A 12,914-nucleotide genomic window follows, 5' to 3' on the forward strand; every position below is an offset into this window, starting at 1 on the left:
ACTTATTGACAGTCCGGTGGTCCCTCCTCACACTACTGCAGAGGAGAAAGAGCTCCAGTGGGCAGTGGTTGGAAGGTCTGACCCTGCTGCAAGGACAAAGCGTCTTTGGAATCTTACTCGTTTTGTCTGAAAAGTTGGTGTAGGTCTCGCGTTTGATGATGTAACAGTATCTCTGTGTGTGTTTTCAGATTAAAACCAAGGAGATTCCCCCCACAAGGAAAACCCAAAGTAAAATGGTCACTTCGGGAGGCTGTGCCTTGTTTATCCTGTGGCGTCAAGCACCCCGGCATATTGCCAAGAGAGGCTTGTGTATAGCCCAGTATGAGGAATACAGTGTTAGCTTTCAAACTGGAGTACCTAGGGGTTTCCCACAGCTCACTTAGGAAGAATAAGCAGTGGATGCTACCAGAAAAATCTTGGTCACAGTGAGCTGTAGCATAAGAGGCAGGATTAAGAAGGGAGCATTTTAAAAAACAAGGAGTTAGGATCGAGAGTGTATATTGTATAAGGTTACTGGTCTAAAAGGTGGATTTGGGGTTAAAATTACCTCAGTTAGAAACCTAGCCCGGCTATTTACTGGCCTGTGACCTTGGGCTAGTTCCGTAACCTTACTGCGCCGCAGTCACCTCCTATTAAGAGCGTATCTGGAGCAGGCTGGTAACAGGGTACCTGTGAGGATGGAGTGATGATGAAAATAAAGACAATGAAGGTGCTTCTGACACATCATAATTACCCAGCAAATTGTAACTAAAGGGGGAGAAGTTAGAAGATTCTGCTTTTTGGTTTATGTGAATTTTTAATCAACATGCCTGAAAAAAGAGCCTCAGAACAGCTTTTCTGAACTGAGAATCCACTCAGTCCACCCATGTCTCCACCTTGATTAGCGAAGAGTGAGTACACTTGTCTCCTTGTGTATCTAATTCCTCCTCTCACATCTCCCTGAAATCACATCCCCATTATTGCTTCCTGTCATTTCCAGTTTCTGTGTCCCCATTTCTGCTAAGAAAAGCAGAAGTGAGGGAAATGTGAGTGTTTGGGGATTTCTAAAAAACTACTCCAAAGTCCTCATTATTGTGTTATTATATTAAACTATAGTTTTGTGAATATAATACTTGACAGATCTTTCTCTGGGAAGCACAAAGGAATTTCCTCATTAGAGTCTTAACATTTTAACTTTTTAGAGGACAGGAATTATTGTACTGAGCATATACAATATAAGAGTTATACAATTATGAGAGTTCATTACATTTAAGAAATCCTCTGGGGTTTTTCATTTTTTTGTTTTTTTCACTTTGCATTTTGCCTGTGGGGAAACTTAGTCTCTTAACTTGTCTCAAGGGTACAAGGTGCACTGCTGAGCCTGAACCGCTAGGTTTAAACATTTGAGGTTGCTACTTTTGTACCTCAAAAATGGTAGAATATTGGCAACTTCATATGGTTCATAATACAAAGCCTATGTATGTGTGTTTGTGTGTAAAACACCATGTATAAAACTTTAAACGTACATATAGTATGTAAAGCTAATAATAAACTAACACCCCTGTTCACACCAGCTGGGTTAAGGAGCTCCCTCTGTGCCCTGTCTAACCTCCTCTCCTCTCTCCTAACCTTTTCTCCCCCACCCCACCGCTAGCCCCAGCCAGGTAGCATCACCCTGACTATGCCTGTGGGTGAGGGCATAGCTCAGAGGTAGAGTACAGTGCTTAGCATGCATGAGGTCGTGGGTTAGGTCGCTGGTACCTCCATAGAAAGATAAAAAATAAAGTAATAATAATTTTCTTGCTTTTCATTGTTTAGATTTGAAAACCTGAGTAGTGAGCTCAACCCCAGCTGTGTGAGGAAAGGGCAATATTGTCACTATTAGCTGACAGCCCCCTGGAGAGGGTGAACAGAGTCTTTGGTTAATGATCTGGCATTGGCTCCTCTGAAAGTTTATAAGAGCCTCTTCTGGGGAAGTCAGAGTTCAAGGTCATATGTGAGTCTTAGGAAGCAGAGGGTTTAACCACAATGAGGGCATCTGGCAGAGCTATAGTTTAGACCAGGTACAAGACATTAAACAGAAAAATGATCAAATATAGGGGAAAGGGATAGCTCAGTGGTAGAGCATGTGCTTAGCATGCATGAGGTCCTGGGTTCAATTCCAAGTACTTCCATTAAAAAAAAAATTTAAGATAAAAATAAATGAATAAACCTAATTATACTCCCCTCTCCCCAAAAAAAAGCTTTTAAAAAAATCCCACAAAAACAACAACAACAAAAGAAATATGGTCAAAAAGAATAGGCTGCTGTTTACTGCCTCTGAACTCAGCATGGCTTTTCTCCAGCTTTCAAGGAGTAGGTCAAAGTAAAACTTTCTTGCATTTTCAATAAAATGCAAGTCTTCACCGAGAAGTTTTTGTGGGGGTTTTGCCTTCTTCCTTTTCAGTCTGTTTTTCTTCAATCTTTTGCTTTCTTTCTTTGTTCTAGACTCTTCCATTTCACAGGCTCCCACAGCTATCTGATCCTTTTCTGCTCTTGCCTGGATTAGATGTGATCTGAAGAGCTGACTGGAAGCTCTGAGTGTGTGGGTGAGGCTCGCTGGCAGTGGGCGGTCGGGGGGGGGGGGGTCACTTGCTGGGGAATTCCCAGTCATCAGAATCTTTAGGGTTTTTTCCTCTTTCATCGGTCAGAGTCCCCACTGGAGACTTCTCAGTCTCTTGATTGCAGGGTAAAGACCTTACTGCCAGAGAGTGTTCTGAGCCAAACGGGAAAGAACTGAGCTCCTCTGCATTGCTCCATTCGAGACGGGTACGCTCACGGACTCTGCTTTCAGTATGGTAATGACACTGTCAGAGGTGCTTGGTAGTCCCATCTAGACTCCCTCAGATTTACCACAAACCAGGAATGACTCTTCAGACCTCCCTCCCCAACCCCAGCAAAGGCAGCATAGGTGGGATGGGGGACACACATCTAGGAATCTTAACGCTTCTTCAGCAGCTTTCCCCCTGCTCCCTAGTTAGCTCCACCCCTCCATTTAGCCTCACTCCTTTGCTTCCAGTCGGGCGCAAAGAGAGATCGGGCGGCTTCTCAGCTTACCCCTCTTCGAATGTGACTTTGTTGGATCGGCAAAGTCACTTACCGCCTGCCCACCTGCTTTCCAGCTTCCACGTTTTATTGCTGTTGTCTCTCCTCTTATTCTCCAAGTTTTTGTGGGTTTGTTATCTTAGAAAGACTCTGTATCATAATTTTAGTGGGAGTTTCAAGTGGGATTAAGATTAGATGCATATGTTCTTTTTGCCTTCATAACCTGAAAGTTTATTTTCTACTCTTAAGTGTTAACAGAGGTTAACACACAGATCACCCAGGTCTGTGATAATTTCAAATGAATCTTTTTCTTTCTTTAAAAAAATTTTATTTTCTTTCTTTTCCATTTTCTATTCTCTTTTTTCAGGGTAGTGAGGAGTGGGGAGGGAGGAGAGGGAGGGGTGAGAAAACCGTGGGGCTTCAGAGGTCCATATTTACTAATTCAGGCTGTACTGTCTAATAATAGCTAATATTTATTGAATACTTTTCCATGTGCTTTGTATCTTCTTGCATCTAAATTAATCCTCATAATTTGCATCTCCATTTTACCAATGATGAAACAGAGGCCCAAAGAGGAAATGTAACTTTCGCAAGGTCACACAACTCTGACATAATAGAACCAAAATTTGAACCCAGGCGCCCTGACACTAAAGCTTGTGCTCTGAATTACTATTACTAGTTATGACTTAATTTACTAAACTATTAAACAGTATATGTAAGTTGGAAAATTTTCTTTTATGTCTCTGTTAGTTTCATGTGCTGTATAAGCCCTTCTACTGCACAACTGTACAGATGGCTTGGAACATTAACTGGAGATGTCCAGCGTATCATTTTATATACCTAGGTCTTTTCTGTATTTTGAACTGACAGGGTTGTTCCAGAAAACAAAACCAATAGCCATAATGTACAGTTGTGTGTGGCTCTGTACCAAGACAAAAGTGTGAAGCAGTGCAGCCATGGAGAGGCTGCACCAACTTTCAAGCCCCCAGAGCTCTGCTCATCATAGTCTTTCTCTTCTAGTCATTAAATGGTGGCTCATGAGCCTGAAAGTGTCTACATACTTTTCCAGTATAAGCTAACTATTCCCTGTACATGGACTGGATCTAGAACCCTAGGAGAAATTTTAATTAACTTTTTTCTTCTTCTTCTTCTTTTTGTTTTGTTTTGGGTAGGGGGAGGTAATTGGGTTTATTTAAGGTTTATTTTTTTAGTGGAGGTACTAGGGATTGAACCCAGTACTTCGTGCATGCTGAATGAGCACACACTCTACCCCTGAGTTATACCCTCCCCCGCCTTTAATAAACTTGTAAAAGTGGAAATTAAAATGCATCAGATTAAGTGAAATTAATCTTCCTGAAATTAGTTTTCAGTCTTCAAAATACCGTCCTTTCCTGCCTCACGATGATAAAGGAAACACAGATATCGTACAGAGAAACTAAAAAGACCAAAGAATGCATGTGAATGTTTGGAGAAAAGTCACACTATGAGTCAGGAGCCAAATCTTCTGTCTGCTAGACAGCGCTGACTCTCAGCTAGTGGGGGAAATCCATCCAGGCCAACGGTTTAATCATTTTCTAAAAGGCTGGATAACTGTGTGGGTGCTAATGGCATCAGAGAAGACATGGTAGGCAGGAAACACATCCCACACTTGACAGGATGTTCCCAAGGCAGGAAGGGCATTTCTCTTCCTCTCTAGAATTGTTTCATTGACTAAGGATAACATGAGATCATTGAAATCTCCCTAAAATACCAAAGACTGACGAAAGCAGGATATAGGACGTGGTGAGTCTAATGTCAACCAGTGCGATCATTTATGACATCATAATAAAGTAGTAGTATTTCGTGTATACACTTTCCTCCAAGAGATTCAGAAAGCTTTATAGACTCTGTCCATCGTTAGAGTTTTAAATCTGCTCAAAGCACATGGTCCCATAGGTGGGAGTGGGACTCCATCTCAGTCTTAGCCTCTCTTCTCTGGAACTATACCAGGCTTATGAAGTTTCCACTCCCTGAATATCACCGCGTGAAAGCTTCCGTCTCCCCCTGGGCCCCTGTCTTTGGCAGGCAGCCATAGCCATCACACATAGACCTGAGGCTGAAACATACCAGTGAGTAACAAGCAAATGAAAACATGATGAGGAGCATTAAGCCACAACCTTGGTGGGTTTCCTGTACTCTCCTCCTCAGTGGCATTTCCAAAGGTATACAGGAAAATGTTGACTATAGCAGTCACTCAAGGACTATTTCTAAGATAGGGAGTTGCTTCCCAAGACATAGCTCACAAGAAAAATGAGAGGAACAAAGACAAAGAAGGGAGTGAAACTGAATATTAGCTTACCTGCAGACTTTAGGGACTTAGAAACAGGTAGAGAACTCCATTGTTCTAGTATAAGTTACGACCCCTTGTTTCTCCTGCTGTAAACTTTGTGGAGAGCCCAGTGCATCAGTTACAAACATTGTGTTTGTGGTCTTCTGAGTCTGAGAACACTGCTTCCATAGAGTTCATCCATCATAGTGTCCCAAAGTGGTTCCATTTTGTCTTAGTTTGTAAAAAAAAAAACCTGTCAAAATTAATTAATGCATGAAAGGAAAGGATCCATAGAATCTTTATTTACTTTTCTTGCTTTCTCTTATCTGCCTTTGACTTAACCCCATCAAATCCTGAAATCCAACCAAACTCAATAGGAAAACCCCCACCATCCATCCTAGTTCAAGCCCCAAGTTACCACAAGGTTGTCTTTAGTGAAACAATAAAAAAACAGACATGTATTTCCTCACTTTAGAGTTCCAAACAACCAGCGTGTAACCGGTATGACAAATTGGTATCTTTTCATGTTGGAACAGTATGCAGGCTATTTGTGGTTATTTTAAGAATTTCTCATCTGTTTTTTTTATGGAATTTTAATTTTCTCCACTTGTGAATAACTAAAAATAAACATCAACATTCTGCTTAAAATTAACCTGCTTTCCTTTCCCAGCTCAGGCGCTAAACTACAGCTGTGTGTGTGTGTGTGTGTGTGTGTGTGTGTGTGTGTGTGTGTGTGTGTGTGTAAAGAGGAAGCAAGTAAAAGATGAAGTCACTTCGCAGCATCCTTGGTATGAGCACTTGAAGGGCTTTATCTGGGAAAAGTGAGGCCTCCAAATGCTTAGACCCATCAAGTGCATGACGCCTTGCTCCTCAGACACCCTAACCCGGTTGCAGTTTGCACTTATAACAGCTTCTAACTGTTGGCAGGGCGAACAATTTCTGCTTTAATCAAGCTCACCTTCTACTTGAGATCCTTTAAAGAAAACTTTCCATGACTGAGTGCAGGAATCTTCAACTTTCCTTGGTTTCTGAAGAGCTCTTGACATTCATGTCACACGTCTAACAGCATCAGAAGCTGCCAGGGAAAGACACTGGGACCATTATCCACGGAGTGCTGGGCTCGGAGGCCCTGGAGAGAGCTGGGGGCCTGCCCCTAAGGTGGAGATAAGTAGAGCTTCTCCCTGTCCCCTCACTGACTCTTTAAAGGGGGTGGGTGGGGCAGAGTGTGGAGGGAGAGGCAGTTGAGGAAGAAAACGTACCTCAGCATTAACTTGCAGCCTCCTGGGATCACCTTCTCAGCTAGGCCCCTAGTTGTTTCCAGAAATCTTTAGAAGGAGGAGACATTGTCAGAGAGTGTCAGATGGTTTTAAGATCCTTTTTCCAAAAATCTTTTCATATAGAAATTGTATGTGAGTCATGACATTGTACGTTTTTGTTGATGATGACTCGATAAATGTCAATTGTCCCAAAAGAGATCTGAACAAATAAATAAAATAGGAATTTGGAGTTCTTAACTCAGACCAGAGCCCCAAACCACAGATCCTATACCGATGTAAATATATGTTTAATGAGAAATAGGAAGAGATGGCTGATATTTCCAGTGCGGTGCCCCCTGGAAGTGCATTTCGACCACACGTTAATGTGGAGCAGGGGGAGGCCATCATCCTGCACTGGTGTCTCACTCTGCAGCCAGGCGCTGCAGTGAATCTCCCCCCAGCGCTGAGTGCTGTGCCTCCACCTCGCCTGGGCCTTCACAGTCTGGCTCTCTCATATCTGCAGTCAGCTCGGCTCCCACTCCTAGGCTCACCCCTGCAGTCTCTCATCTGCACTGCAGCCCTCAAGCCTCCTACACCTCCCACTCCGTCATCCCTGTGCCAGTGACTCACCTGTTACTGACAGAAAATAGATGTCAGGAGGAATGAGCGCACATGTTGACACACACACTGCACACACACAGCACACACACAGCACCAACCATGCGATGCAACTGACATGTCTGCTCAGATCCACCTCAGTGCGAGAGGGGTTCTCACCACCTGCTCTCCAGATTCTCCCCCTTACAGAACCTTGTTCGCACAGCTAACCCTTCTGTGCCTGTAGCTACAGCCTCTCCCTTGCTACTGGCTTCCTCTGATCAGAATATAAATATTCTCAAGTCTCTTTCATCTTTCAAAAAAACAAAACCAAAACCTCCCCCCTACACAGTGAAGTTCCTGGGAGGTGAGAGGTTTTGAAGAGGGCACACCACTCAGCATCTGAAATGAAAAGCGTTCTTGTTATTTTTGGTAAGCAGAAAAGAGCCCTGCTTGTAAGACAGTCTCTTTGGACAAGGCAAACCGCAACGTTGTATAGAGTTTAGGAAACCAGGTGAAACTCACTCCTGCCCCGCCATGAAATCATCAAAATGCCTCCTCCCGTTGCAGGCCTCAAGTTGGTGTTTCTGTAGCGCTCAGGCTTAGTCTCTCCTTCCTTCTTGAAATGCTCCTTCTGGTCTTCCTGAGAGACCACCGTCTCCTGGCTTTCCTTCTCTGTCTCTCCTCATTCCTCAGCTTCCATTAATGGCTTTTTAATAACTCCATCTTTTAAATAGTAGTATTCTTCAGCCTTCATCCTCTGCTTCTTTCCTTCTGAGTCTGTTGTTGCTCTTCCACTAGCTGATGGCTCCTGCCATTGCGTGTTTCTGATGACTCCAGATCTTTATTTCAGCCCAAAGCCCTCTCCTAAATGGTAGAGTCACCTAACTTGCTGCCCACAGGACATCTCCCATCTGGCGACATCACGAGCTCCTCCGTTCATAGGCCCTGTCTTGCTACATCATCCATCCCAGTTGTCCAGATCTTCCTTGGTTCATCCCTCTCCTTGCTCCCCACGTTCAGTCAGTGACGAAGTCTGGTCAGTTCTGCTTTACTCTCAGAGGGCTCTCGTCTCTCCATCTTTACTGCAGGCGCCTCAGTTCTCATTATGGCTTACCTGAATTACTGCAGGAGCCCCCTACTTGATCTCCTTGTGCTAGTCCAGCCTTCTTACAATCCACAGTTTTGATCTCTCTACATTGGTAGTCACATCACGCTCCTGTTTAAATCCTTTGTCTATCTCCATTGCTTTCAGGTGGTAAAACATTCCTTATAGCAGTTTACAAGGACCCCTGTGATCTGACCCCTCCAGTCATCACCAGCCTTATTTCTGACTCTCCCCTTGTCATCCTCCCACACCTCAGCTTGAGCCACATTTGACAGCTTGCAGTTCCCTGAATTCAGCATACTAATAAAGAGCCCCCCACCTTCAACATGCTGCTTCTTGTCCTCGGAAACTCCCATTCCTTGCCTGGATAATTCATCTGAAAACTCAGCCCAGCTGTTGCTTCCTTTGTGGCGACTTCCCTGACCAGCCTCCCCACCCTGTGTCTGATTTAGGTGCCCATCCTTTGTCCTCCCTCTTAGCACTTTTTACATTACATTACAGTCATTTGACTGCAGACTCCTGGAGGTTAGGGATAAATGTGTTTTTATATCTGTATCTACATCCCCAGTACCCTCTGTCTAGTGACAGAGAAGTTTGTCATTCTTTTTTTTTATCGAAGAGGGAGTGGAGTAATTAGGTTTATGTATTTATTTTTAATGGAGGTACCAGGGATTGAACCCAGGACCTTGTGCTTGCTAGGTGTGCTCTACCACTGAGCTATACCCTCTCCTCAAATTAATTCATTCCTTTAACTTTTTTTAATTTACTTTTTTTTTAATCTTTTTTTTTCTAATGGAGGTGCTGGGGTTTGAACCCAGGACCTCATGCATGCTAAGCACGCACTCTGCCACTGAACTATACCCTCCCACTCCCCATCATACATTTTTGATGAATGAACTGGCCTTTTTACTTTATCAAAGCCACAATTTTAAATATACACACGCACACACGCATACATACCAAAAAACCCTTGAATCTGATCAAGCTCTAGAGCCAACTACCAATCTATAAGAAACATAGAGGACTAGGGAATATGTTACATGATACCACAGGGATGCTGTTGTCAAAATCTAAATGTGGGAACTTCCGTAAGACTAGCAGCCACATTTCTTTAATTGCAATCAAGCAATTGCAGTGTATGGGGCTCTTTTAGGTCCTGATTTTCTTTTTAAACTGTAAAAAAAAATTATAAGTTAGAGAAATATAAATACTGGTTGTATATTTGATACTAAGAAATTACTGTTAACTTTTTAAGAATCCTTATATTTAAAAATACATGCTGATGTATTCACAGATGAAATGTTACGATGTCTAGGATTTGTTTCTAAATAATCTGAGACAGAAGTCGATGGAGACATTGATGAAATAGAACTGGCCATGAACTGATAATTATTGAAGCTGGGTGAAGGGCGCATTATGCTATTCTGCCCACTTTTGTTTATATTTAAATTTTTCTGTAATAAAACTTTATATTGTGGTAAAATATATATAACATAAAATATATCATTTTAACCATTTTCAAGTGTACAATTCAGTGGCATTAAGTACTTTACACTGTTGTTCAACTATCACGACACCATTCATCTCCAGAACTTCTTCATCTTCCCAGCCTAAAACTTGGTGCCCGTTAAACAATAACTCCTCATTCCCTTCTCTTCTGGCCCCTGGCAGCCACCACCATTCTATTTTCTATCTCTATGATTTTGACTATTCCAGGGAACTTATGTAAATGAAATCATACAATATTTGTCCTTTTGTGTCTGGCTTATTGTCTTCAAGTTTCATCCATGTTGTAGCATGTATCAGAACTTTATTCCTTTTTAAGGCTGAATAGTATTCCATGGTATATATACACAACATTTTGTTTATCTGTTCATGTCGTTGAACATTTGGCTTATTTCCAAAACTTTCTTTCCTGAACTTACCCTAAAATGAGTGTTCTTATATATGAGGTATATTGATAATAGCTATCTTACTGCAGAACTGGCATAGAACTTCTACTGTCTGTAGACTTCAGATCCCAAAGGCTTTAGAGTTTTTAAAGATCACACAACCCAGGAAATGCCAGAGACTGCAGAGGAGGAGGGAAAAAGTTAAGAATAGGGCAAGGAAGTTTCATTTGCTATTTAGGATTACTCAGAAAAGCTCTTGTTCTCATTGGCCTCTCCCACCTCTCAGGCAATGTTTCTACTTCCTGAGCATCCCTGCACAGTTATTTCTAACACATGTAGCTCTGCCAATTGTATTTTTACCCTAAGCTCAGGAACTACCTTCCAAAAGTTAAGTCCCTTATAAGTAATGTCACTTACGAGTTTAAAAAACAACAGCAGCAACAACAAAAACCTTCTTATCTGTTCCTACTAGAGATAAACCAAATTAGAATGGAAGCCAAACCAGAAAATGTTTACACCCAATATTAAGCTGCAATTTGTTCTTACTCTTCTGGTGTTTGGAGAATCATGCTTTAGACATCTTTAGACATCCTTAAAGCAATGTTGAATTTAAGAGTTCTTCATATGTTCTAGATACTAGTTCTTTGTTGAGTATGTGGTTTGCAAATATTTTCTCCCAGTCTGTAATTTGTCTTTTTGTCCTTTTAACAGAGCCTTTCCCAGAGCAAACATTTAAAGATTTGATGAAACCCAGTTTGTCAATGTTTCCTTTTATGGACTTTGTTTTAGGTGTCAAGCTAGGAACCCAGCTCTATATCATAAAGATTTTCTTCTAGATTTTTTCATAAAACTTTATAGTTGATATTTTACATTTAAGTCCATGATCCATTTTGATATAATTTTTCTATAAGTTATGAAATTTAGGTGGAGGTTCATTTTTTTACTTTCAGATATCCAGTTACACCAGCATCATTTGTTTCCATGGCATATTTGTCTATTTTTGGCTCATCTATTCTGTTCTGTTGATCTGTATGTCAGTTCCTCCATCAGTTATCACACAGTTTAGATTACTGTAGCTGTATAATAAGGCTTAAAATGAGGTGGGCTGATTTTTCCCACTTTATTCTTCGTTTTCAAAATTATTTTAGTTATTCTTATCCCTTTGCCTTTTCATGTATTTTAGAATAATCTTGCCTATATCTACATAAAAATCTTTCTAGGATTTTGCTAGGAATTGCATTAAGCCCATATATTAATTTGGGGAGACTTGACACCCTTACTATCTTGAGTCTTCCAATCCATGAATGTGGGTGTATTGTTGAATTCTTCTGTGTACTTGTTGACTTTCTGCCAAGTTCTTCTGAAGTCTCCAAAGTCTCCGGCTCTGAATTGTGGATTTTTTTTTATAATGGAGGTACTGAGGATTGAACCCAGGACCTTCTGTATGCTAAGCACATGCTCTACCACTGAGCTACACCCTCCCCACTGGTTCTAACAGCTTTTGCTTCACATATTTTACAGCTCTGTTGTTTGGTTCACACACATCTAGGATTGCTCTATCTTCTTGGAGTGACCCTTTTATCATTATATATTGTCCCTCTGTGTCTCTGGGGTTTTTTGGGGTTTTTTTGTTTGTTTGTTTGTTTGCTTGCTCTGAAGTCTACTTCATTTAATATTAATGTAGTCACTCTGGCTTTCCTTATATGGATGTTTGCATAATATAATATTTTCCATTCTTTTACTTTCTATCAGCCTATATTATTTGAAGTGAGTTTCTTTTAGATAGCATATAACTGGGCCATGTTTTTAAATCCACTCTGCCAACCTCTGTCTTTTAATTGATGTATTAAAACCCTTTATTTGACACAACATTGTAAAATGATTATAAATTAAATAAAAGTGTTTAAAAAAAAAAACCTTTATATTTTATGTTATTAGTGATACGTTAGGGCTTGTGCCTGCCATTTTATTTTTTGTTTTCTATCATCTCTGTTTTTTCGGTTTTATTTTTCCTGCCTTCCAGTGGGCTACTTGAATTTTTTTTAGAATTCCGTTTTTATTTATCTTATTGGGTGTTTTGTTTTGTTTTTTTAATTATAGTGTTTTTGAGTATATCTCTTTGTATAGTTTTTTAATGGTTGCTCTAGGTATTATACACACACACATAAACACACATATAACATCACAACCTACTGATGTCATTTTAACAAGTTTTCTGTCTTGCTAGTCTGAGCCTCTTTCCTTATCCTTTGGCTAGAGAGAACAGGCCTTCGCAGGTCTCTCTTTGTCTGCATCCATTGACATTTCCAGGTTACTGGCTCCTTGAGCTCCAAGTATAGGATATATGAGGCAAAAGGAAAATCCAGGGAACCCTCCAGCATGTCATTCCTCATGTCCCAAGGTCCCTAGCCAGTCTGCCTTTTTATCTCTACTTTTCAAAGTCTTATGTTTATATATAATGTCTGGGTTTTTTACTTACATGTAGTGGGAGTGAGAAAGAAAAGTACATCTACTGTATCTTCCCAGAAGTGGAAATTTCTCCCAGTTTTTTCTTTTGAAGTACCGAAGTTTATTTATTTATTTTAATTTTAAATCTGGCAGTTTCCCAGTTTTATTTTTGATCTAACATAGAATTAAGGTGAATTTTCTTTTTCTTTACTTTTCTGAGTATATCTTTAACTCTGACTGAG

The 12,914-nt window shown here is 40.8% G+C and overlaps 1 protein-coding gene and 1 long non-coding RNA gene across 3 annotated transcripts in view; one reads left to right on the top strand and one right to left on the bottom strand.

Annotated features, from left to right (window-relative positions):
* PRORP (protein only RNase P catalytic subunit) overlaps window positions 1-12,914 on the top strand; it is a 109,351-nt gene that overhangs the window by 88,955 nt on the left and 7,482 nt on the right. The window lies entirely within an intron of this gene.
* LOC135321398 (uncharacterized) lies at window positions 6,359-8,103 on the bottom strand. Its single transcript, XR_010381140.1, has 3 exons — window positions 7,258-8,103; window positions 6,631-6,696; window positions 6,359-6,446 (listed from the first exon to the last, which is right to left on the bottom strand). It is a non-coding gene; the product is annotated as an uncharacterized LOC135321398 (long non-coding RNA).

This window comes from Camelus dromedarius, chromosome 5, assembly GCF_036321535.1.
Source record: "Camelus dromedarius isolate mCamDro1 chromosome 5, mCamDro1.pat, whole genome shotgun sequence".
NCBI classification, from domain to species: domain Eukaryota; kingdom Metazoa; phylum Chordata; class Mammalia; order Artiodactyla; family Camelidae; genus Camelus; species Camelus dromedarius.